Source organism: Triturus cristatus, chromosome 7 (assembly GCF_964204655.1).
Source record: "Triturus cristatus chromosome 7, aTriCri1.1, whole genome shotgun sequence".
NCBI lineage: Eukaryota > Metazoa > Chordata > Amphibia > Caudata > Salamandridae > Triturus > Triturus cristatus.
The window spans coordinates 145,975,012-146,002,255 of record NC_140590.1 but is presented as its reverse complement, the minus strand read 5'-3'; the positions used below and the strand labels follow the sequence as shown (position 1 = coordinate 146,002,255).

At 46.8% G+C, this 27,244-nt stretch overlaps 1 protein-coding gene across 1 annotated transcript in view; it reads right to left on the bottom strand.

Annotated features, from left to right (window-relative positions):
• LOC146809065 (B-cell receptor CD22-like) overlaps positions 1–26,628 on the bottom strand; it is a 554,422-nt gene extending 527,794 nt beyond the window's left edge. Inside the window, exon 1 of the mRNA XM_085614284.1 lies at positions 26,503–26,628. The gene's annotated coding sequence lies outside the window, so the exon portion shown is untranslated. The remainder of the gene's footprint in view (positions 1–26,502) is intronic.
• Between the last annotated feature and the right edge of the window lie 616 nt (positions 26,629–27,244).

Here is a 27,244-nt window from a genome sequence, read left to right as displayed (position 1 = left end):
ATTGTCGGCAAAGCTGTGTGGTGCAGATGCAGTGCTGGATTGTCCCCAGGGCCTGGCTTCTATGTCAAAGTACATTTCATGACATTGGCTATTGTGTCATGCTCTCCATGGATTTGCATTGGCATGGTGGGTCAACCAACTGTGTGTTGCATGCCCTACATCTGTACCTTGTTTTGTAGATGTTACTGATCTTTCTTTTCAGGCTATGCACTGTAACCCATGTAGATTGGATCATGTGACATATGTATACAGGTGTGTGATTAATTGCTGTCTCTTCACCTTGCCCACAGCATCGTCGGGGGACACGGAGGGAGACATGAGTACAGACGGAGCGGAGGGACCGAGCACCAGTGTCAGCATTGACATCGTGGCTGGCACATTGAGTGGTACAGAGGCGGAGGAGAGTGAGGCCGAGGACCTGTCCACTGGCACCACCGAATATGAAGCGGACGGGTCCGAGGATGATCTCTCCGAGTGGGCGGAGGCTGCACCACCAGCTGACAGCAGCACAACATCGCACCCCGCCCCCTCCATTGCCATCAGCCGCCTCCCACTTGCTCATGTCCCTTCCCAACGTGCCCGGTCACCACATGTCTCCTTCCTGCCAGGCACCGCACCCCCTGCCCCTGTCTCCACTGCTGCCGCCAATGCCGAGTCTGTGGACATCCAGCGGCAGTTGCAGATTGGTCGGGCTGCGATCCTTAATGTCCTCCATGGCCACAGCCAGGTCCTCAACAACATGGAGGCATACTTGGAGGGCATTCACTCATCGCAGGCTGACCAACGCAGCTTGCTGAGGTCTATAGACTCGACACTGACTGCAGCAGTGGGTCTCCTGCAGCGCTTCATCCAACCCCCTGCCCCTGCCCCATTCACACTTCCCACTCCCATGCCTGTCCCACGTACACCCAGACGTCAGCATGCACCCACCACGACGGACACAGGCACCACACCAGCAGGGAAGGTCACCCGCACACCTCCTGGCACGCACACACAGGGTGAAGTAGGCACACCCACTGGGTCGGGGGGCAAACGTAAGACACGCAGCCAGAGAGGGAGTCCGCATTCCACCAATTCCACTCCCTCCAAATCCCCTCCCCTCAGCTCTCCTGGCCACATATCACACAAAGACTCCTTCATGGCCGCTCTGTCCCTGAGCCCCACAGTGACACCACCGCGCAAGCGGTCAAGGGAGTCCCCGGTCAGGGTGGTTGAGTCCCCCACCCTGTCTACACCCTCCCCCAGTGGTGCTGCGACCCATCCCTCTGACCCCCCCCCTCCTTGGGGCCTGTGGTTCCTTCGGGTGCAGGGGATTCCCTGGAGGACCTTGCTAAGGTGTGCAGCGAGATCCTGGCCTCCGCCTTTGGCCCTGCCCCACCCCCTGTGGTGGAGTCCTCCATCCTTGCACCCACGACGCCTACCCTTCGCCCTCATGTCCCTGCGGTGTCTGGTCCTTCCCCCCCACATGATGCCCTCACCCCTGTGGAAGACGACGGTATCTAACTGTGCAGGCAAACTAGGGGACACGCATCCCACTGTGTCCCCCATCCAGCTGTGACTTCTGGACTGCCCTATGGGCTTTGTAAATATTAAACTTCCTACAAACTAGATTTGTTAGTTCATGCTGAATAAAGCAATTTATTTTGTTCCCTTGGAACACTACTGCTTTGCTGGTATTGCTGTTGGTGGGGCTGCTACATGGTTTTGGGTGGTGTTAATGTTTTGGGTGTGTGGGAAATGTAGTAGTGTGCTGCTCATAGGGGGGACCCTGGGATCTGTGTGCCATCACACGGTGTTAGCTAGGTTTCTCTGTTCATGTAAGCAGTTGCTGCATGGTGAAATTGTCCCAAGGTGTATTCCTTCCTCTGTGTACCCTGCCATCTTCCCTGCAGGGTGTTCCCAATATTTAGCGCTGAGCTGTGTGTACATTAGCTGGGTGTGTGACGGACTCCTTCAACTTTGCACATGCATGCTGAGCGATGTCTCCACCTGCATCATTCGTGGCATCCTTGGTAGTCATTGTACTTGTGTATGTGGACTATTGACATGACTTCATGTGGACATGTTTTCTTTTTGGCGCTATGCATGTGTATACTCCCAGCTTCGCACACATGTGGTACATGTACTGCAGGGTCTTTGTGCACCTGACTGACTTTGTGGGCATGGTATCTGTGGCTACTCCACCCTTTGCGTTCCATGGGCACTGCTGGGAGTGTTAGGCACACACCCCTCCTGTCTCTGGGCACTGCTGGGAGTGTTAGGCAACCACCCCTCCTGTCTCTGGGCACTGCTGGGAGGACTCTGCACACACCCCTCCTGTCACTGGGCACTGCTGGGAGGACTCTGCACACACCCCTCCTGTCTCTGGGCACTGCTGGGAGGACTCTGCACACACCCCTCCTGTCTCTGGGCACTGCTGGGAGTGTTAGGCACCCACCCCTCCTGTCTCTGGGCACTGCTGGGAGGACTCTGCACACACCCCTCCTGTCGCTGGGCACTGCTGAGAGGACTCTGCACACACCCCTCCTGTCTCTGGGCACTGCTGGGAGGACTCTGCACACACCCCTCCTGTCTCTGGGCACTGCTGAGAGTGTTAGGCACCCACCCCTCCTATGTCTGGGCACTGCTGGGAGGACTCTGCACACACCCCTCCTGTCTCTGGGCACTGCTGGGAGGACTCTGCACACACCCCTCCTGTCTCTGGGCACTGCTGGGAGTGTTAGGCACACACCCCTCCTGTCTCTGGGCACTGCTGGGAGGACTCTGCACACACCCCTCCTGTCTCTGGGCACTGCTGGGAAGACTCTGCACACACCCCTCCTGTCTCTGGGCACTGCTGGGAGTGATAGGCACCCACCCCTCCTGTCTCTGGGCACTGCTGGGAGTGTTAGGCACCCACCCCTCCTGTCTCTGGGCACTGCTGGGAGGACTCTGCACACACCCCTCCTGTCTCTGGGCACTGCTGGGAGTGTTAGGCACACACCCCTCCTGTCTCTGGGCACTGCTGGGAGTGATAGGCACCCACCCCTCCTGTCTCTGGGCACTGCTGGGAGTGTTAGGCACCCACCCCTCCTGTCTCTGGGCACTGCTGGGAGGACTCTGCACACACCCCTCCTGTCTCTGGGCACTGCTGGGAGTGTTAGGCACACACCCCTCCTGTCTGTGGGCACTGCTGGGAGGACTCTGCACACACCCCTCCTGTCTCTGGGCACTGCTGGGAGGACTCTGCACACACCCCTCCTGTCTCTGGGCACTGCTGGGAGGACTCTGCACACACCCCTCCTGTCTCTGGGCACTGCTGGGAGGACTCTGCACACACCCCTCCTATTTCACAATATGTACACTTAGAACATACGAGGTGGGGGTACGTGTCCTACATACACGGTTGGGGTGGGGGTACGCTCCATACATATGCGGGTGTGGCTACGGGTCGTACTGACACTGTTGGGGTGGGGGGTACGCTCCATACGTACGCGGGTGAGGGTACGGGTCGTACTTACTCTGTTGGGATGGGGGGTACGCTCCATGCATACGCGGGTGAGAGTACGGGTCATACTTACACTGTTGGGGTGGGGGGTACGCTCCATACGTACGCGGGTGAGGGTACGTGTCGTACTTACACTGTTGGCATGGGGTGTACGCTCCATGCATATGCGGGTGAGGGTACGGGTCGTACTTACACTGTTGGGGTGGGGGTACGCTCCATACGTACGCGGGTGAGGGTACGTGTCGTACTTACACTGTTGGGGTGGGGGAACGCTCCATACGTACGCGGGGGGTACGGGTCGTACTTACACTGTTGGGGTGGGGGTACACTCCATGCATACGGGGTGGGGGTACGGGTCGTACATACACGGTTGGGGTGGGGGTACGTTCCATGCATACGCTCTTAAGGCGTGGGTACGGGACGTACCTGTATTGTTGTGTTGCCGGTTCGCGTCGTCAAGAACTTCCGTTGTGGCGGTCGCTGGCTTAGCTGGACACGCCCCCACCCCCTCGTAGTGACCAGGGCCTGAGGGTCAGGTATGTCCAGGACATGTGTGCTGTGTGACTTTGGTGGGGGTTTTGTGGCCTGCCCCTGGTCCTGCCCCCCCCCTCTTTCCCCCCTCCCTTTGTTGTTCTGACCCTCTGCGGCGTCTGCGTCGTAACCTGTAGAGGAGGTCTACTGCTATGAGGGTCGGGATGACACGTAGGTTCGGGTCCATGTCTGTCCGTCGCGTACAGGTACTCCTTGTTCGCATCGTCCTGTCTGTCCGTCGCGTACAGGTACTCCTTGTTCGCATCGTCCGGATTTCCCGGCAGTTCTTGGCAGCCGGAAAATATTCACCGTGCGGGATGACGTCGGTGCGAATCGTGATTCCTGGTTCGTGAATGGCAGGCTGCGTGCGTCCCGACGTCACGTCGGCGCTTTCCCGGTTCGCATTTGTAGGTTTATTTTCGTCGGTCGGGGTTTTGTACGATTCGTACGGAAATGGTGTTTCCGTGCGCATCGTAATTCCATGTTTGTATTTTGGTACGACCGGGTACGCGTCGGACGGAGAATATGCCCCGTCCAACGGTTCGTACCCGGTTTTTACCGAATCGTAATCGGCACCATAGTGTTTGTATCCGAATATCAGGGAATTATTATTATTTTTTTTCTACTATTTTTTCAATGAGATCTGAAATACAGGTATGGGGTTATTTTTAATGTGGATTTGTAAACTCTTGTGAAGAATTTAAAACTAAGTTAAATAGTGCAATCCAGTAGTTTAAAGATATTTTCTATGTCTAGTCCCTGTGGGTAAACATTTTCTGAGGCACCGGGCCATGCTATTGGTTTGACAAAGGCTGTACCGGCAGAATGTGTAACCATCAGGATTAAACATCTTCTACTGCACTTATGAAGTGCCAGTTCATTTCTCTAAAGAGAATGATTGTGAGTTGCTATACATATGTATACACATGTATAAAGGATTTAGTATTGGCAAGCTTTTTCTTGGCATTTATGCCACTAACCTCGCTTGAATTCTGAATTTTCAGATACTGATATGTTGATGAAGACAAAGGATTGTAATTTGAATTTGAGAATTGAATGATAATTTAATCTGAGTTGGAGAGACCTGTTGCTGTGGTTAAGTCCTTTGTGCCAAAGGGCACATGATGCTTTGGCTGTAATTTTAATAGTTAAGTGGATAGATTGTGTATTGATGAGACCTGAAATGTTTGGGTGTTCATTACTGATAATCCTATTGAGGGTGTTCCTAGTGTAATGTTAAAATATGTGGTACAGTGATAAAATTATGGTAGTTCAGGTGGACTTCACTTGAGAGAAAGTAGCGCTCGCTACAGAAAAGGTCAGTGGATCCTGTAGTGTCGCTGTGCCAGTACAAATGACACTGACACTATTCTTAATAGTGGGAGCTTTATTCTCGTGCACCCACTACGTTCCTGTTCCTGCATAGATCTCTCCTATCTAACTCTCGCTCCTCCTCCTCCGCCACCCAGCTCTCCTCCCACTTCTTAGCTTCATGTGCCGGTCCTAGCGCCCAGCACATATCACAACATTACATCTTCCCCCTTCTTAAACAATTTTAACTATCTTAGATGTGTCCTTGCATACCAGATTAAACAATAATAGAAAATAACATAGTAACAGTTCTTCAATCAGGTGAACTGGTCTTCGATGAGTTTGTTGCGGCTGGAGATGGGCCTCTTCAGCCGCCCGTTCCCTTTCGTCAGGAGACGTGAAAGGTCGATGATCACTTACTGACTCAGGTGCATCTTCTGTTGCCACACTGTGGGGTGCAGTCAACGCTTCTCGGACATTGGGCGTGCTTTTCTGAAAATCCGTCACATTCCTTGTGATCCTCTTGTCCTCCAACGCAGCTGTAATCATGGTCCCTTTTTGTTTTGTCACCAGCAGTGGACATGCACGATATCGACAGTCTGCTTTTCTCTGTTGTTCTTGTCGCACCAATACCCAGTCTCCCTCATGGATGGAGGGCTGTGCAGCTTTTCTCCGTCGGTCTGCATATTCCTTCATCTTCTCCTTTTTCAGTTTGTCTGCGGCTGCTAATTCTTCGTGTTCAGAGTCTTGAGACAAACCACTAGCTGCATCCTTCCAAGTTGGTATTCTGGTGCGCACAGTGCGACCCAACATTAATGTTGCCGGACATTTGCCTGTGGTAGTATGCGGTGTGGTTCGATATGCACATATTACTTCATTTAGAGCCACTTGCACATCACACTTTGAAAGTTCAGCCTGCTGGATGGTCTTCTTTAGAGTGGCCATAAATCTTTCCACCATTCCATTGGCCTGGGGCCACAAAGGAGTGATCTTCCGGTGTCTGAAATTGAGGTGCTTGGCAAATTCAGCAAAGTCTTGCCCATTGAATGGTGGGCCATTATCTGTTTTTACTACCTTCGGTATGCCCCATGCTGCGAAAACCTCATCAAATACCAGTATAGTGGTGGTGGCTTTGGTTGACGTTATGAGGTGCGCAATTGGGAAATGTGAGTATTCGTCCATTATGACCAGTATATACTTGCCAGATTGTAGCGGTCCAAAGAAGTCCACAGCGACATGATGCCAAACGCCATCCGGCAGTTCAGACATTTAAAGCGGCGCAGGTGGATCCTCTCGACTTACTAGCTGACACTGTGGGCAGTCTTTCAGTGTAGGTTCTACCATATGATCCAGCATAGGGAACCAGACCCGTTCCCGCAACGCTATCTTCGTGGCTGCAATACCTCTGTGCCCATCATGCGCTAGGTTGATGAATCCCTGGCGCAACTGTTTCGGGATGATGATCCGTTTGTCCCTTAGTACAAGACCATCTGAGGTGATGGACAGTTCATCCTTCACATTTCTGAAAGAGGACAGTTCCTGACTGTCAATCTGTTCACTCTGTCTGGATTCTTTCAAATGCCTCCAACTGTTTGTCTGAATGCGATGTTTTACATATTGTAGTGTGGCATCTTCATTGGTAGCGTCAAGGATGGCCTCCAGAGGGACTGCGGGTGGTTTAGCTAGATCACTGACATAATATAGAATGCCAAAATATCGAACTGGCAAAATATCGACCTGCCAAAATATAGAATGCAAAAATATCGAAATCCTATCTACAAACAGGTAAGTACAAAAATATCGAATCAAAAATATAGTTGTAAAAAATATAGTAAAAATATCGAATTTTTTAAATGCCTTAAAAGTAAGGTAAAAATAATAAAATAATAAATATAATTAACTAAAACTGACTAAAAAATACTTAAATAACCTTAAAAATAATAAATAATTAATGTAAGTTAAAATAAAATAAACATACATTTTTATTTTTTAATACATATATATATATAATACAAAATAATAAATATTTTTAGCGTAGGATAGCGGGAGGGTAAAACTTACTATTACCACTCCAGCAAGTGCAACAGTAGGGAAAGCGTTGGATAGCGTAGGGATAAAAATTACGATTCCTAGTCCAGAGAGTGCAACAGTAGGGAAAGCGTTGGATAGTGGGAGGGGGAAATTTACTATTCCCACTCCAGTGAGTGCAACAGTAGGAAAAACGTCAGATAGCGTAGGGGTAAAAATTACTATTTACACTCCAAAGAGTGCAACAGTAGGGAAAGTGTTGGATAGCGTAGGGGTAAAAATTACTATTCCCACTCCAGAGAGTGCAACAGTAGGAAAAACATTGGATAGCGGGAGTGTAAAATTTACTATTCCCACTCCAGTGAGTGCAACAGTAGGGAAAGCGTTGGATAGCGTAGGGGTAAAAATTACTATTCCCACTCCAAAGAGTGCAACAGTAGGGAAAGCGTTGGATAGCGTAGGGGTAAAAATTACTATTCCCACTCCAGTGAGTGCAATAGTAGGGAAAGCGTTGGAAAGCGTAGGGGTAAAAATTACTATTCCCACTCCAGTGAGTGCAATAGTAGGGAAAATAATAATTTAATATTGTATTAAAAATAAATTAATTATTAATACCAATAAAAAAAGTATTAAAATTAATTACCAATCACAAAATATTTAATAATTCATTAATTATAAATACCAATAAATATTTTTTTGTAATTACCTAATAATAATTAATTAACAACCAATAACTTTTCAATACCAAAAATTAATAAATACAAATACCAATTAATTGATAATTAATTTACTATCAATATACAAAACTAATTTCAATTATTAAATTACTTCCCACCATATTCCCCTATAAACCCACAACCCGCTACAAATAATAAATTCATACAATTAACATAATTATCAATTAAACAATTAATACAAATTAATTACCAATCAATACAAATTAATTAACAATTAATAATTAATTAACAGCCAATTAATTTTCAATACCAAAAATTTATAAATAATGAAAAAATACCAATAATTAACAGTAAATTAATTCTCAATACACAAAAATATTTTCAATAATTAATTACCAATTAATAATTAATTACAATAAATTAATTATCAATACTAATGAATAATTACTTTATAACAATTAAATTACTTCCCACCCTATTCCCCTATAAACCCACAACCCGCTACGGAATTAAATTACACAAAAATTAACTAACATAAAATTCATTACTTTAAAAATATTCAAACATACATTCCAAAATTAATATATACTTTTAACACATATACTAACACTTAAAACACTATAAAAAAATTCGATATTTTTAACAACTATATTATGACTGTCGATATTACTTACTTCTATATTATGTAAATCGATATTTCTTACTTGATTTTCGATATTCTGCACCACTATATTTTGGCAATTCGATATTCTGTCCATTCTTTATTAAAAACTGGATATTCTGTCCAGTCGATATTTTCTTTTCGATATTATGACTGTTTACTGGTTTAGCTTGAGCCACTACAAAATGGATGTATTCCTCAGCTAATGATGTATTGGATTTGGATGTTGCTTTGGGATGTCGAGACATATAATCAGCAGGATTTGCAGCTTTTCCCGGCTTGTGAACGATAGTATAGTATAATCTTGAAGGCGGATGCCCCAGCGCTCTATTCTGGGTGGCATTTTGGTTCAGGGATTTCCAAAGATGGTTATCAGGACCTCGTGATCTGTGATAAGTGTGAAGTGTTTCCCATAGATGAAGATGTGAAAATGTTTGCAGGCCCAGATTACCGCCAGGCTTTCCTTTTCAGGCTGCGAGTAGGCTCTCTCGGTGTCCGTGAGACTCCGACTGGCATATGCTACAATGTACCGTTGATCACTCTCTCTTTCATTTTGAGCAAATATCGCTCCCAGTCCTACGGGACTTGCATCCACAGTGATTTCAGTTTTTCTTCTAGGATTGAAATATGCAAGATTATTTGCAGATTCAACCACAGCTTTGATTTCATGAAACTCTTGATCACATCTCGTGGTCCATTGAAATGGGCGTCCTTGTTTGGTCAGCTTTCTCAGAGGGTAACTGATAGTGGCATAGTCCTTGATAAGGCGTGCACAGTAGCTCGCCATGCCTAAAAGGAACGTACATCCCCCGCATCTCACGGCCTGGGGGTGTCATTCAGAGCGGCAATCTTTGCTGGATCTGGTTTCATCCCGGCGCCTGAGAAGATGTGTCCGAAGAATTATAATGTGGATTTGTGGAATTCGCATTTGTCTTTAAAGTGAGATTAGCCTCCAACAGAGCATGACAGACTCGGTCCAGCGCTGTGTCGTGTTCTTGCATTGTTGCTCCATAGACTAGGATGTCGTCACTGTAGTTTAGAGTGTTAGGAATGTGATGAATTACCTTTCTGATGGCCTCCTGAAAAATCACAGCGGCAGAAGAGACCCCAAAGCTGAGTCTTTTGTATCTGAAAAGGCCTTGATGAGTCAAGAATGTGGTGATATATCTTGATTTTTCATGAAGTTCCAGCTGGTAATAGCCCTTGTTAAGGTCTAGTTTGGAGAATATTTGCGCACCATTGAGTGACACAATCATGCCGCTAATATGAGGCCCTGGGTGTCTTTCTCTTTCAATGGCGGTGTTGGGTGCCCTCATATCTACACAGAGGTGCACTTTGCCAGGTGAGCCCTTTTTAGGCCCAACAACCACTGGAGAAACCCAGGGAGTGGGTCCTGACGTTCTCTCAATGATGGCAGCCTGGAGAAAATCCTGCAGTTCCTCCTCTACAGACATGGAATTTTCCTGTGATGTTGTGCTATGGGAGTCAAACGTTCATTTCTATGCAATCGAACTTGGCAATAAGCCATCTTTCCGAGTCCGATGAACAACTTCAGAAACTTGTGAACTATGTCAGGTTCATCATTGACTTTATACAAAATTTCTACTGGTCAAAGTCGTTCCGCCGTGGGTAAGCTAAGAAGACAATCTGCTTCAGGAACATCAATTACATGAATGTGGGCTGCAATAGTTCCGTCCTTGTACGTGAGATTAGTCGGGAATTGTCCTAAACAAGGAAGAGGTTTCTTTGACATCCAAGTGTACACCCACATATTGGCTTTATGCAAGTGTGGTGGTGGGCTCATTATCTTGCATTCTTCAACTGGGATATAGTTGAGAGATGCTCCACTATCCAGAACAAATTTGGCCAAGTGTGTGTCCATTTTAAGATCTAGTCGCGGGTATTTCTTCAACCGGTTCGGATCCGCAACCATGCAGACGTACTCTTCACTGTCTTGCGATATTGGTGACAGCGACCTCAACTCACGAGATTGTGATCGACGGGATTGATATGTCCCAAAAGACTGACGGCTAGACTGTGAAGAGCCAGTGGAAGAATCTCTGTAGTTCCACACTGCTTTGGCATGATGGGGAGTGTTAGACTGTGTGGATTGTCTGTAATTGTCTCTGTGGGTGTCTTTGTGAGGAGCTCCGCAGACGTTCTCATAGTGGTTGTCCGGGCCACACTTCCTGCATTTTTGGCCTAATGCAGGGCAGGTCTCCGTGTGAGAGAAGTCATATCCACATCGATAACATTTAGGTTGGCGCTCCTGTCGTTTATCAGTCCGGCTAATACTGCGACGCCGACGACTTGTATAATGGGACTGAACTTTGGATCTGGATGATTGCTGCTTTGCAAGGGAAGACCTGTTGGTGTTACGGGATTGGAGCCGAAATGCTTGTTCACGTTTTTCGCCTCTTTCAGCTTCCATTCTCTTGGCATGTTCTTCTGCCTGATCATGTACTAGCATCATTTCTTCGATCTCATCCAGAGAGTAGCTTTTCTTTAGTAGACGTCTGCGTGGCATCCTTCTATGATTCGCAGGCGAAGGGCGTCCTCCGTCGAGAAAGAATCAAATTCACAGTAGCGGGCCAAGCGTCGAAGTTGCGTAATGAAAGTACTCATGGGCTCGTCTTTTTCTTGTGAAGCCAGATTGAATGTATATCTTTCATAGTCAACGTTCCATTTGTGAAGAAATTTTCTGTTTAGTGCATCACGCACATTGGCATAGGACGAAGCAGTGTCAGCCGGCAGCTCCTTTATAATCTGACCAACATCTTTCCCGATTAAATTGCATAATGCAATCAGTTGCTGCTCCTCCTCGGTCACATGAGACCCTTTCATGAAGTCTTCAAAGTCTTCTAGCCATTCCTGCCAGCGAAGACCCACACCTCCCCCCGATATGAGGACCAAAGGTTCCGGCGGGCGTAGAAAAGGGACTCCGAGCAAGCCAAGTCTGTGTCCACCCATTTATACTGTGGACGTAGGTGACTCCGGCCTGGTGCTGGCGCTAGTAGAGGCATGACTCTGTCTTGACATTGGCGATCCAGACATTGCGCATGAATATGGTGGAGCAAATGTTTTGTGATGGATAGCCGAACAACAGGAACCCTCACAGCGCCTGCCACTTAGTTCAAAATACCACCGTTAGCGCCTTCAATTATGCTATAGTGTAGGGTTAAGACCAGTCCACCAGCTACTTGATATGTAGGTTTTGCCACTCGCATCAAGAAATATCAAGGGCCGGCGACCAGACGAGCTGGCAGTCCCATAAGTCCAGTGATATGGCCTTTTAATGTATGCTAAGGCACCTGATAGCTTCTCTGACAGTCATTTACCAATGCTTGTTGAGGTTTTCGGGAGAATAAACAGCAATATCACAAATGGTATAATAACGAGAGACGGTTTAGACTGAGCATGTCAAAGAACATTGCAGAACAGAAAAAGGAAGACTCTCGGTCATTGATTTTTTGGGAAGTGCACAAGGCATCATATATTTTAAACACAATCAAGAACAGTTGTATCAGCACTGTAGGCAAGGAAATGCATAAAAACAGGTGCAAGTGGCAAGACAAGTGGCGATGCAAGTGGCAATGTGTGTACAGCGAGAAAGGCGCAAGGTGTAAAAATATATACAGTGAAGGATGGTTCAGATATTGCTTTCAACAAATGTTACAATTATTTGTTGGAACCATGGTAAAAAAATGCGCTGTAATGTGGCGCTGAATGGTCGATGGCGTTTTGATCCTTCGATCAGGATCATCTTCAGCACCGGGTTGTTGTTTTGGAACGGTGCTGGTGGTGTAAGAATCCACGAGGTATGGTAAGAGCCGTGGGGGTCATCTAAGTGATGGCTGGTAAGTAGTCCGTTTGTCAGCTATAGCAGGAATGCCAGGGGGAGCTGAGCAAAAGCTTCAGTGTACGTGTGGGAAAGTAACCGGATGTGAATCCCGAATCTATGGATCACAGAAGCCGGAGGGTATCCTTCACGGTTCGAAGTTCCGGAGCAATGACGTTGGTATGAGAATTGAATTTAGTCGACGGCGGGGGTGCAGTAGCTGGCGACTCGCCATGGCTATGAATGGCGGTGTTGAGGTTTTCAGCAGACGCCTGATCTCAAAATGGCCGCTGGGCACTCCTCACAGGAGGATTGGCTGAGGCGCCAAAACCTATAGATGGCCGCCTGTGAAATCTCGCTCCTCGCCAGATTATCGGGCTTGATTTACTCAATGGGAGCAACAGCGCGGGAACAGACAAACTCCAATACCTCGTAGGTGACGGCTTCAGTCACCAGGCACAGCATCGGATCCCACACTCCTCTACAGACGGCACTTGTACACCGGCACTTGCAACCCAGAGCACGCGATCGGATTGAGCTCCCGGGTCGCGATCAGTAGACTTCACCGCCTCCACTGCACACGCGACCGGGGTGGGCTCCCGGGTCGCAGCAACTTCGAATCCCCCCCAAGGATACACGTGACTAGGGTGGACTCCCAGGGCACGGCGGCGGACTTCACAGCTCCAAGGCAGCAGAGCGAGCAGCAAACACAGCGGGGCACAATTCACAATCAAAAGCCTTCCGTCAGTACCAACTCACGAGAACATCGTGGTGACTCTGGTTATACCCCTTGGGACTTCTCCCCGTGACTTTAACTCTAAAATGTTCTTCTCATTTTTTCAAACTTATACGTTTTCCTCCCGGCAATTGTAAGACCGCATTAGCATGAATTTGATTATGATTACGTACATAAGTGCATATTTACATTGTATATATTTGTACACATGTATTGTAGATTTCCCCCGAAGAAGGGTGCTTAGAACACCCGAAATGCATTGGGAACATATATGCTTTGTCCTGAATATCAAGCACTTGAAACCATCAAATTGAAGTCTTTTCGAAAAATTATGAACTTTCCTTTGCATAAAGAAGCATTGGATAATCTTGAACTCCGACGTTTCTCTACCACTGAACTTTTCAAGCACAGAATTTTATGATTGGTGTCATTAATTCAACTGTTATAATTGTTTTCATTGTTTAGATTATTGAATGGACAAGTTGAGAACACTCTAGATTGAGTACCCCTGGTAGTGCTTACTTTGTCCAGAACTATTAGGTCCTGGTCTACTTGCTTCTTTTGAATTGGTGGTCGGATGAAACCACTTCAAACAGAGCACACCAATTTCAGAATTCGAATGAATACGAGAATAAATTGATACTTTTTAATATTTTGAGTGCACTACAGCTGTTACTATACATTTTTAACGTTATTAATGTGGCATTTTCAGATCTGTGACTTAAAATCTGGCATTGCCATTAAAGAGGATTTAAAATTACAATTCCTCAGACACCAAACATGACTTTTCCACCTGTTCCTAGTCAAAGGTTACCATGTATTAAATGTAATAAGGTAACCCTATGTTATCCTATGGTAGAGGTAGGCCTAAAGTATTGAGAAATTACAATGTTAATCTTCACTACGAAGTCATGTAAAACTTAACAGCAAATGTCCAGGTTTTTAATTACATTGCACCCTGTCCTATGGGCTGTCTGGAATATGTTTTAAAGGGCTTCTTAAGTGGGTGGCACAATAAATGCTGCTGACCCACTGCTAGAATTTAATTTACCAGCTCTGGGTATATAGAATACCACTTTAGTCGTGACTTAAAAGTACCTTAAATATGCTAATTAAGTATAAGTCAAATTTCCAATTTTTAGGAAGTGATCACAAGAACCTTAGCACTTTAGCACTGGTTAGCAGTGGTAAAGTGCACAGTGTTCTAATTAAGGGTGGGCGTAGTGGGCGTAGTGGGGCTACGTGAAGCAGCACGTAGTGTGCCCAAATCTACGCACACTACGCGCTTCGCGTAGCCCCACTACGCGCCATCCGCCTCCCGCCCGCCCTCCTTTCTAAAAGATAACATTAATTTATAATAAGGAAAATTAAACACCACTTACCTGAAGCGCAGCGTCTCCGGGGCTCCCTCTTCCTGGTTTCCAATTTTTCTGACAAATGCGCATGCGCGGACGCCCACGCATGCGCATTTGTTGTGAGAAATGCGCTTGCGCGGACGCCCGCGCATGCGCACTTGTCAGAAAAGTTGGAAACCAGGAAGAGGGATCCCCGGAGACGCCGCGCTTCAGGTAAGTGGTGTTTAATTTTCTTTATTATAAATTAATGTTATCTTTTATAAAGGAGGGCGGGCGGGGGGCGGGAGGCGGGTGGTGGGCGGCAGGCAGCTACGCTTCGCCCTCGTGTGCGTAGGTGCTGCCTGCTTCGCCTATTTCGAAAACTGCGAAGCAGGCAGCGCTACGGACACTACGTGGGCGAAGCGTAGTTGTCCGCCCAGGGTTATTTCTAATGCTAACAAAAACACATTCAGAAAAACCACAGAGAGAAGGCAAAAGGTGTGGGAGAAGACCACCCTAAGTCTGACAGGTCTAACAATAACTATTTATTGAGAAAGTAACTTGGGAGGATATACCATCTCCCTATCACATTGCAAAGTTTGGAACTAGAGTATCTTGAAATCCTCACTTCCCTATTAGGGCACTAGATAGTAAATAATCTTTTTATAGAGTTTAATTATCTGCTGCAAATGGTGGAGTGCCTAGAAGCCATTCTGTTTGCGCTCTGGGCTATACATGGAAAATCTATTAATTCACATTGAGGCAATGTCAGTTTCTCTATAGCTGTCCAGTGGCATTATTTCAGGAGTGTGTAGATCATATAAAAAAAATAGTAATAACTTATTTTTACGTATTGCATTACTAAAGAATCTCCTGTTTCTAACCACTATAAATTGAAGGTGTTTCTTTTACCCAACTCAATGGAACTTACTGGCCTCAGAAGGATGGATCGCCAAGTTAGCCTTGCTGGCATTGGAACCCGAGACCTGCAGATCTAGCAGGCTAGTAAAAAATTTAAATTTCCTTTGTGGCAACATGTTTTTAAAAAAATGTTGAGATCACTCCCAAAAGTCAAACACCCGAGAGGAATCCAGGCTCCCTAGCTAGGTGTAATTAGAAGATGGTATTCACAGACCACTACTTTCAAAGACCACCTCTTTTGTCACATTTACAGTGGCCTATATTGCGCTGTATTGCTATTTGCATAGGCTTGCAGGGCTGTGGTGCATTAAACCGTATGAAGGAAAAGAATTGGAGAATATACCAAAGGATCTTTATGTGTCATCAAATTAAACCATATTTTAAGAAAAATAAGAGTAATTTTAGCTGTGCATGGAATCAATGGCATAGTTTTATAGATATGGCTCAGCGAACTCCAATTTAGCTTTACAATCCCTTAATAGCAATTGTTTGTTTCCAAGCAAAAATAAGGAGGCGATTTGTTAGATCAGCAGGGTAAATTGGTACAGTAATAGGTGAGAGTGGAGCCGTAGAAGAACAAGCAGGGGACAAAAGTCCAAAAAAGACTTAGGGCCTTATTACGAGTTTGGAGGTCCATTGACTACGGTACTCGCAGTCACCGTCTGACTGCTGTGAGCTCGGTGGTCTGACTGTCGTATTACGAGTTGTGTGGATTGGCTTTGCTAAGACAACCAGCAGACCGCTGACCTCCGGGGTCACAGCTGGGGAAAGGCAGCTCCCATAGTGCGGTACCACAGAGTTTCACTGCCATCCGTATTACAAGTTACCTTTTCAATGAGCTGACAGCTGCAGTACGACATCCAGCTTCAAGCTGGTGAAAACGAAGGATTTAGGCTTGTATTCACCTCTTTCTTGTTTTTCCAGGCAGAGTTTAAGGTGGATCCCTTTTTTCAGGTACTCCCTTCACAGCAGCATCTTCACCCAGAGGATTACGGCCCTGTTTGCAGCAATGTACAGGTGAGTTATTTTTGTACCATATACACATTGATTGGGCAGCCCACATATGGACCCGACCACGGCAATGAGTAGGTGGTATTTTTTTAAATGTATCATGCATACTTGTGCATCCGACACATATGCAGTCGAAATGCTCACAAAGGCATCAATACATGTTTAAAAATTATAACCACTGCTGCAGAATCTCTGCAGCCACACTGCGGTCACCAAGGTAAACTCGTAATAGGGAGGTCCATAGAACACTTGCGCTGCAGTCTCTTAGGGGTCTTTGTTGCCGTTGAAATCAGGCCCTTAGGTTTTTTGGGGTACACCAGCTGCTGTTGGTTATCAGTGTTCGTATGAGCTCTAAAAGTAGAGCTATTGCTCCAAGAGCTACAGGTTGCAGCGAAGGATCGGGCAATAATGCTTAGGCCATACATATCACCCTTGGGCCTTCTGTTATTTTATGTTATTTGGATTTGTAGAGTACACGTATAACTTGAGGGGTATCCAGGCACTGAGTTGGGGAGTAGGCCAATAGGGCTTCTAGTTGAATAGCTAGGTCTTCAGTTTTTTGCAGAATTTGAGCAGGGATGGGGAGATTGTGATTTGGTGTGGAAAGTCATTCCTGGATTTGGCAGCTATATAGAAGGAAGAGCGTCCTCCCAACTTGCTCTTGTGGACATGTGGAATTTGCGCAGGGTGGAGGTACGCTGAGCACAGTTGTCTGGTGGGTTGATGAAAGTTGAGGCGGTGTTGACGTTGAGGTTGGCAGGTCTGACATTGTATAGGTTTTTGTATTCCTGGGTGAGCAGTTTGAGTTGGCATCGCTTCTGGGTTGGTAGCCAATGTACTCTGTGAGGTGGGGAGTGATGTATGCATTGCCGGTTACGTTGAGGATTAGTCCAGCGGTGGCAGTCTAAGTGGTCTGGAGTCTTTGAATGAGTTGATTTGTGATGCCGGCATAGAGTTCATTGCTGTAGTCTAGTCTGCTAGGTATGAGGGCCTGTGTAGTTGTATGTCTGGTGTCAGTGGGGAGTGAATGGAAAATCCTGCAGAGAATATGCAGGATGAAGAAGCTGGAGGAGGTGGCAGTGTTCACTTGTTTGGTCATTGTGAGTCTGTCGTCCACGATGACCATAAGGTTTTTGCCTCAAAGGTGCCATTAATATACCCCAGAATGGAGTCCAGACCAGGAACAGTCACTAGAGGGAGACATAGTCAGAATTACCACCAAACACCTGGCCACAAAAGCAGAGTGATGACTTTCTCAGGACTTGTTCAGTCAGTATTTCTGTGGCCCTGATGTTCACCCAATCATGGAATGGGAGCAGTGGCCAGTGAAGCTCTTGTCAAGGGAGATGTCTTGCATTCCGGGACTTGTGACCCGCCTTTCGCCTGTGTGACTTGTTCTACAGACACTCAGGCGGTAGTCCACAGATGCAAACCAGCTCAACAACAGGTAGGTCCACCTGGATCAACAGAGATGCTATCATCTAAACAGTGAGTGAGAAGACCCTTTATCATGCAAGCCCGGCAGCACCACAAAGCACAGGCAAAAGACCACACACAAACCTCAGGGCATGACAGGGCTTAGCAGAATCCTGAACCCAGATACCTCCCGTACTCCAAAACTTTGTATGGCGGAATGCTTTTGACACATTTTAGAATCCCTGATTTCTCTACCCGGGATTTCGAGCACCGCTACTCCGACCCTCAATTTGTTTCATCGGACATTGGCTATAGTAATTCCTTTCGGCGGGACTTCATTAAGCACTGATCGTCTAACCCTGCTATGGATATCAGAATCATTGATATTTGCTTTTGTTGCTTCACGTGATTCGTCCAAGGAAATGTATTCTGTATCCAGTTGTTGGAAATTTCTTCTGACCTGGTTTTTTACTAGCCCCCTGTTGGACTTGGCCCTTCTGGCAGGTTCACCGCTGAAACTTTTTGCTTTTTATTGTGACCAGGTGTTAGTGATTTTTGGCTTCTGCGCACTTTACCACTGTGTCCCAGGGTAAAGTGAGTGCGTGTAGTGAGGTTGGCCTGCCCTCCCATAGGAATGCATGGGGGAATGTATGTGTCCCTGGTAGTTCCTGATGCATGGGGAGTGCAGGTGCGAGTTTGGTATGTGCGGACTCGTGTGATGAAATGCTGCGCGATGATGTGTGCGGCATCAATGTACCTAGTGTAGAAGTGCCACTTCTAGAAGTTGGCATTTCTGTGTGCAGTGTGAGATGAGTGCCTTGTCTGGCGATTGGCTGGCTGAGGTCATGTGATGGGCTAGGGAATCCCCGGAGTCAGGATGGGTCTGCCCCAGTGGTGAGTGGAGAGATCTGCATGTTGATGAGTGGCAGGAGTACACCTGGGACCTGAATAGGGCTGGGCTTTTCCCACACAATGCTGGCTCCGCCCCCTGTGGTGCGACTGATGACCCTGGCCTGTTCTGTGAATAGGGAGAGGGGCTGAGCAAAACAAAGTGCTCAGGAACCAGTTGCATCTAGTTCGCCCCTTCCCTGCACCTTGAAACAAAGGTAACCTGTGTATAAAAAGGGGCTGTGACCCCAAGTAAAATGTTCTCTGCTGATCCGAACTGAAAGGGGGTGCCTGCTGCTGCTGCTGGGCGCCAGGAGGACCGCCACTGGGGACTGCCTCCCTGCCTAAGGGCCCTGTGAGCTGGTCCCTGGGCCCAGCCCTTGCCCCCTGCCTTCCTAAAGACTCCCCCTGGACTTTGTGCTTAGAGCCTGGGGAGAGACATACTTTTATTTCCTAGTGAGCGTGCTGGTTATTTACGCCGATAAGAAGCAGCCCGGTGATTTCCGACAGCAGCGCGAAGCTGCAATCATCTGTGTCAGGGAATCCCTGGCATGAGGATTCCCCCGCTCTTTGCCTCGATTTGAAGCGGGTGCTCACACCGTATTGTGGTGCTCGTTGGCGGGTGCCCACCCCGCTTATTCCCGTATAATTGGTTTGTAATCGAAGGCGGGAGCCCACCCCGCGCTTCGGTGTGAGGAAAGGAAAGAAACTCACCGCTAAGGCCGGGGAGAACCGGAAGCCAGGCAGCCCACGCCAAGACGTGGGCGGGGCTTGGCCCAGCGCGAAGGAAGTTCCAGCCATCGGGCCGGGAAGCGGAAGAAGCCAGCCGAGTACAGCAGAGCTCCCCTGAGTGAGGAGAGCCCCGCGTCGTGAGAACCGCCCGGAGGAAGCCAGTGGAATCCGGTGAGTGGTGCCGGCGTTCAGGGGTATTCCTGAGTCCCAGAGCGGGACTCCAACATAGCGCTGCCAGTGCCTGGGACCTGCGCCTTAACCCCGGTGAGTGGGGCTCAGCTGCTGGGTGGTTGGGGTGTGTCGGGGCACGTTTCTCGGTGCCCGCCCCCCCTAGCAAAGTCCGGGCACTGCGGGCGCTGTGCTCGTTCCTCCTTCCCGCTACCCTGCCTGACAGTGGGCAGCGGCAGCGCTTGAGGGAAGAGGTTGTTTAGGGCTTGCAGGCTCCAACGTCGGAGGCATTGATATACCAGAGCCTGTGAGGCTCCAACAGTTTGGGCACCTTTTCCTTTGAGGGCTCACAAGTCCCCCGAGCGGGACTCCAACCTTTGGGGGACATTCTTCTTTTAGAGCCTAGGTGGCTCCAGCGCAGCATAGTGTGTTTTAGAGCTTGCATGCTCCAACGTGTGGCATACTAACTTCCAGAGCCTAGGCGGCTCCCGTGCTGCATATTTGTTTTGAAAGGCATAGTGGTGCCCCGGCTCATCTTCCACAGCTGCCCAGCACTTCGTGGGCAGCTGCAACGTTTAGGTGGTGCCCCTGTGCGCTTTGGCTTGCGCAGTCCAGCCCTGACATTTGGACAAAGGGCGTTTGAGCCCCTGAGAGGCCAGGTTGGCCTAGGGGACAGGTCTAAGTGATCTGTGCGCTATTTGTCATTGTTGCCTAATGTGATTTATGCAATGCTTGGTGTATCCCTCTAGATGTATTTTTATACCTAGGAGGTTGTGTTACCTAGTATAGTGATACTAGTGAGTTCATGGTTCCCTACGTAATATTTTCCTAAGGTGGTTAGGGTTGCGTAGGTGGTACTTACCTGTTACCAGTGGTTACTGGTTGTGCGCTACATTTTCTAATTGGTACTACAGTGATTATATGTGCTATGTTCTAAAGTGTTATTGCTACAAAGTGCTAATTCTACAACGTGCTAGTTCTAAAAGTGCTTATTCCTGACAGTGGTCCATGAGGCCCTGTCCCATGTAGATAATTCCCCTGTAAGTTCTGCCCGTGCCAGTGGCACATTGTAAAGTGTGTATTTATTATCTAATGTGTTTGGTATAATACAAAGCTATTTTTATATATAACCTTGTGTGGAGTTTCTTTTGTGGTGGGCCTTGGGTGTTGTTGCTCGGTGCGCGCGCAAACGTTTTACACATTGCCTCCGGGATAAGCCTGACTGCTCGTGCCAAGCTACCAAGGGGGTGAGCAGGGGTTATCTTTGGCGTGTAACTCCCCAGCCCTGACTAGAGTGGTGGTTTCTGCCTGGCTTTGGCGCAAGCCCTAGCCAACCAGAAATCCCATTTCTAACACCCCCATTGTGTAAATTTGTCTTTTGTGGATTATGTATTTATTTGGACGCGTATTTGAATAAATTTACAAACACCAAGTGAATTTATACAATTTCATCTACCAGACAGACTTGAAGAGCGTTTTGTTGTCCCCCTCATTACCTACTGGTCTTCCCCCTGATGAAGGTGTGGCCCTCTTCAGGGCCTTACACCGAAACGCGCGTAGGCGTCTGAACTTACTGCGTGCCTCCTCCCATGCTACTCCTATTTGTCATCAGGATGACGCACGAACAAACCTTCAGTTTAACATCACTTGGCAGTTTCACCACCTTGACCTAGTCTTGATATTTTGGTTGTTGTGGATTGAATGTGTGTTAGTATGAATGTGGTGATGTGTGGGACATTTAAGAATTCTGTTTATGTGTTTCATTTTGTAATTATGCATTGCCAATGCGTGTCTAATTTGTTGTAATCCTATGTCAATAAAAAGAAAACGTATTTTTCCAATTTAGGTTGTGGTTATATGGCTTGAAAATTGATATTGCTCAGCTCCAGGTAGTGATAGAATATTAAGGGACCTATGTGTTAGGCCTTTTGTTTCATAATCCAGGCAGGTACATTTTTCTCAGTGTACTTTTGACACAGACAGCAGACACATAAGTAAGGTAACATAGCTCACTGCTGTTTAAAGCAGCTTGGAGGGTGAAAACAAAGCTAACTGTGGTAGAGAAATACTCTAGTGAGAGCTTTATCTAGCAGTTCCTTCTCATCACTAGATGCTCCCATCAGTGTGAACGTCTCATTTCTCAGAGCAGTGTCTTCTTAGGACTCATGGTCTCAAGCAATGTGAGCTTCTATAAGGTGTGTCTTCTAAGTGTGATGGGATCCCAATGTGAACACAGAAGCATAGCCAGGATGCAATGGGCTCTGGCACAAACAAGGAAAACGCCTCTTTATCTGCTGTTGGGGTAGCAAAAATCAGCAGCAATTATTAGGGTTCGGACCCTTATGGCTCTAATGCTGGTGCCACTGCACCTGTTGCACCAATGGTAGCTGCACTCCTGTGTGAACATCTTTACTGTAGTTATGTGATCCCAGGAACTATTAGCTTTCTCCAGCAGTAGGTTCTTGGGCTGTCGGACACCTGCAGTGTGAGCTTTTCTTGAGTGTCTTGTCAATGTTACAAGACATTCTAAGTGTGACCTTCTACACAGAGTCTTAGAATACCAGCTAGGATCCCGGGTAGTATCAGATTTCCTCTGCAGTGCCAGATGAAAAGTTTGAAAATTATTGCTAATTTGTAAACAATTAGTATTTTACACAGATTTCTTTTCTTTTTCATTTCATTTTATGGATGTTTATAAGGACTTCCAGATTTGAGATGTGTTGGTACTAACGTCTCAAGTCTTTCCCCAGCGGATCTGCAACATTGTCAGAGACCCTAATAAATATAAGGAAAATAGGAGCCCACAACCTGTGGTACACAGTAAAAAAGCAGCCACAACTGAGGTACAAAGGGAACATTACAGTTCTGTGCCCCGGTGCAGCAGCACCTGTTGCACTATTGATAGCTTATCCCATGGCTGTCCATGTTTACCTCAATTAGGGCCTGATTTAGCTCTTGGTGGACAGGTTCGTCCGTCACAACAGTGACTGATATCCCGTCAACCGAAATATGAATCTCATTATATCCTATGGGATTTTTATATTTTGGGGGATGGGCAATCCGTAACCAGTCCACCAAGAACCAAATGAGGCCCTGGTGGCCCATATATGGAAAATCCAGGACTGAAATATGGGGTTCTGACATGGAATCATCTGGTAACCTTACTCTAGAATGCTTGCAGGGCCTGCATTACACTGGCAAAGTACTGCATAGCCAGCCAGATCTTAGTAAGAAATAATCCAGACCGACCTTTCAGTTTTTTTGTTTTACAGGTTTATATAACGAGAACTCGACCCGCAGTGCTTTACCTGAGCACCAGTGTTTTTTGCTGTTGTATCTTTAAGACACAGGGAAATTGAGCGATTTGTCCAAAGTCACAGAAAGTCGCGCGATGCAGGGACTTGGACCTGGCATTTTAATTCCAAATTCGGCAGCTCTGGTCATTAAACTACACACCCTCCCCTCTAATATGCATTACCCTGGCAGAGAAAGTTACCGCTTTTGAAGATTGTGGTGTCTTGGGCCACTAGGCCCTCATGCTGGCAAGCGATCACACGGACACAGTAGTATTGTACTGGAACTGGGCCCAAGGAACGTGCGCCCGGCCCTTTTTAGGTCTCGCTGAGCCCCAGCGCTTGCGCTGGCTTGAAGAGACATTTTGTATGTGGGATTTTCAAAGTGCTGCTGGCTGGCCTAACGCTTGCGTTCACGCGATCGTGCACGCGCGCAGCCGGCCGCCAGCAGCACTTTGAAAACTTGTGCGTCATCGCGATCACTTTCGCTTTCAGAGCGATCGCGATCACGATGACGCACGCGCACACACAGCTCCCGCTTCTCCCCCTCCCCCACCACATATTGCGTCTCCGGCCACTCGTGCGCGGCCTACGCTTGTTTTCTCTCCAGACCTCTGGGGACGCTGCCAGTGTTGCACCACATATGAATCTCATCTGGGTCCGACGAAGACTGGATCCTAGGTTGGTTCGCTCTTGTCAGTCGATCACCAGGTTTTTGAACACAGGGAGTTGGCTCATCAAGAAGGCTACCAGGTTAATAAAGTTAAGTGAGGCTACTGTTGGTAGGTGTGCCAGGCTTACTCCACACTGCACTTCAGAGACAGCCCATGCAACCTGCACTCTCAAGCGGTTCCTGCCCCATGGCTCTTGGGGCACAACATCCCTCTGCCCTCCATGGAATGCATGTCGGTGCGCAGCACTTTCTTTTCTTATAACAGTGCTTTGACGTCTAACACTGAGAACACCACATGGGGTGTGAGGGACACTCCAGGTTTCTCTCCACCTAAATGCTATTCGCTGCCGACAGTGTGCGCACACATCATTTACTTTCAATTATCTGCTACAACTTCACGATTTTCACATACTTTTTGGTTAATGTAGGAACCTTTCCAGTGAGGAGGAACACAAGTGGAAAGTGATGCTGTGGAAGACAGACTGTATTCGTTTCAAACCACTGTACTTACTGATACTATTTCTTTCTGGTGTTTGTCTTGGTTCATCCCGGTCACTTAATTGCATTCCTCACTAATGACCGCAATCATTAATATCGCCACATAACTCGGTCAATACATTCTAGTTTTTTGTGCTCCGATCACATGACTATGTCATGTGACTGCATACTTTCTGTAAAAAAAAGGCAGCATAATGATCAATTATTGTCTACATGCCTCCAGAGGACTCAGTGCATTTGGTTATCATGCATGTACGTCTGATATGATTTTGTTCACATATGCACCATGTTATTATAATGCCCACTAGTCACTTGAGGGTTACATTTTTTAGTGCATGGTGATTTTTTTAAGACACATGGCATGCCGATGTCCTTTACATCCAGTTGTGCGATTCAATTCCTTGATATCAGCTCCATTGTTGTACAGTGCTCCTTGCCCTTTCTTTAAGGCACGCGCTTATACTGCGGTTTCATTACCTATTTTTTTACCCATTATCGATCCCAACATTGTCGCATACCATACCTCAACACGTGAAATGCAATTCATTTCACACTGCCCTTTATTAAGGCCAGCATGTTGTTAAACCGACATCAGATTAACTTCATCTGACATGCCTTTTATACCCAGCCGTCTAATTGAATATATTGGATATAATCCCAGGCATCGCACAGTGCTCCTACCCCCTCCTTTAAAGCAAGCGCCTCGATCAACGCTTTCTCATTTAATATGATGCCATGGCAGTTGAAGCGCTATGAATTAAACACTGCCTAACTCCGGACATTACTGATGTCAGTATGTTGTTTGATTAAGCCGACTTTGGCTTCTCGTCATCTGTATCATTTGTACTATTTATCAGCGGCTGTGACATTGTCGTACTAACACTGCCAGCCTTGAATACTAGTATCTTTACCCTTGGCGGTCTCGTCTTTGCATGAACATAGTCTCTTTTCTATTATTATAATCACCATACAGACTTTCTAGTACAGCTCAATTCACCACTGTATCTTGAAACGGATCCAGTCTCGGACCGCGCTTGTATATCACCAGTTTTTCTATTGTGAACATTAACGTTGCCTTGTGTCTTAATTACACCCCCTCCCTTGTTTTAAGTGTGGACTCTCAGCACATCGGCTCAGTGACTTCAGCAACAGGGTCCTGTGTCTGAAATCTTGGCTTTCTCTAGGCAACACATTATGTGATACTGGACAGATCATGCTGTCTCCCTATGCCTTGGTTGTCTGTGACCACCTCAAAGTGAGTTTGCAATGAGCACAATTAAAGAAAATTCATAAAAGTGAACACTCAACCAACAGCAGTCACATAGCACAAGGGCAAGTCCAGGAGCACACTGCTTTTAGGTCGATTTAGTGAATGAATTGCACTGAATTATTTTTACATTAGAGTAATAAAATGAAGCTGAAGAATGAACTTACATACCTCCTAAATTTAAACTTTATTTGATCATGTTTCTATGGTAGTGAAAGTATCTGCTGTCCTGCGGTATTCTCATTTCTTATGGTGGTGTTATAATTAAATAGGATATACAATTTTATCACAGTTTGAATTCTGGCAGTTTAGTGATTCCATGAACACAGTTTGTAAGTAAGCATTTATTTTTGTATATTCTTCCCTCATCACCTCTATTGCTTCTCCTCTCCCTCCCTTTGCACTCTTCAATCGCTTCATATTCTCTTTACCCTCCATTCCCCTTGCCTTTCCCCCCTCCTCTTTCGTTCCCTCCCTTCTTTGACCCCCGTGCCTCCATACTTCTCCCCCTTTTTAGGTCGAACCTATGGCAGCGCGCATGCGCTGCTTTTGAAAGACAAGCATTGGCATAGCCAATAGGTCTCGATTTTGGGACCTTATAAGTGTTTACCCATGAAACAGTTGATGTTGTTGCACAAAGGATATTGTGCTGCATAACTAAATACTTATAAGGCCCCAAAAGCGAGACCTATTGGCTATGCCAATGCTTGTTATTAACAGGGTCACCTGACTTGTGATTCCTGTGATGAGTGGGAGTGCAGTGTGGGGTGCGACAGAGATGGAACACTAGAACGTGTCCGGCAGGACACTACAAAAATGTCCCTTAAAAATCTTTTAAAGAATGTGAAAGAGACACTGCCATCAGTCATGTCGTTACACTACTTCGAGCGTCCGCTTGCCCACCCAGACGTTAAATTCTGCAGTGAAACCTCTCTTTAAGCGGCGGGGGCGGGCCTGGGTGAGGAGTAGCAGGGGAGCCGGAGAGTAGCTGTGAGTGACAAGCGGTGACAGTTCAAAAATGGCTACACCTACCTGAGCAGCGGCCGGAAGTGTAAGTCCATCCGAGGAGACCTAACGCGTCTTCGGTGAAAAGCGGAGCGCTCCGAGGACCGGCGCTGTCGAGGGTTGTGACCGATACAGATAAACAGCAAACACTTCTTGCACTACTGGTGCGGCGGCGCGGGGCTCAGAGGTTTTCAGAAAAAAGGAACATCAGATTAGAGGAACCATTCTGAGAAGGAAGGAAGGAAGTGTCGAAAAGAATGAGTGTTGGAAATGTTCGGGGCTCACCCTCTGCGTGGACCATGCTTATAAATCTGTGCAGCGCGCGCTGCAGCTGAGTTCACTTTTCGCGTTTATTTCAGGAGTTTCTTTTGTTTAAATGAATGTTGTACAAAATGAGGGAGTGCCGACCTCGAAAGTGTTATCTGTGTGAGCATGCGCACAATATTTAAAAGGGAACAATAATATAACATGTTATAAGTATTAAATGCCAACAAAATGGACGACGGAACTTACTCATCAATTATCAATCCGTTTCCAGCCTAATAAAGTGTAATCAGTAAACGACCATGTGAATATTCGTGAATATTCGTTTCACCGATTACTACAATCTGCAGTGCCCTAATAACCCCATAACCACCCTATTAAATCTCACCCCACCGCATCTCGAGCCTACCATCCTGCATATTGTAGCCTCTTGGGAACTTCTCCCTCCCCAACCCTTCCTGCACTAGAAACCAGTCTGACATTGTTGAGGCGTCTTCATCCCAAA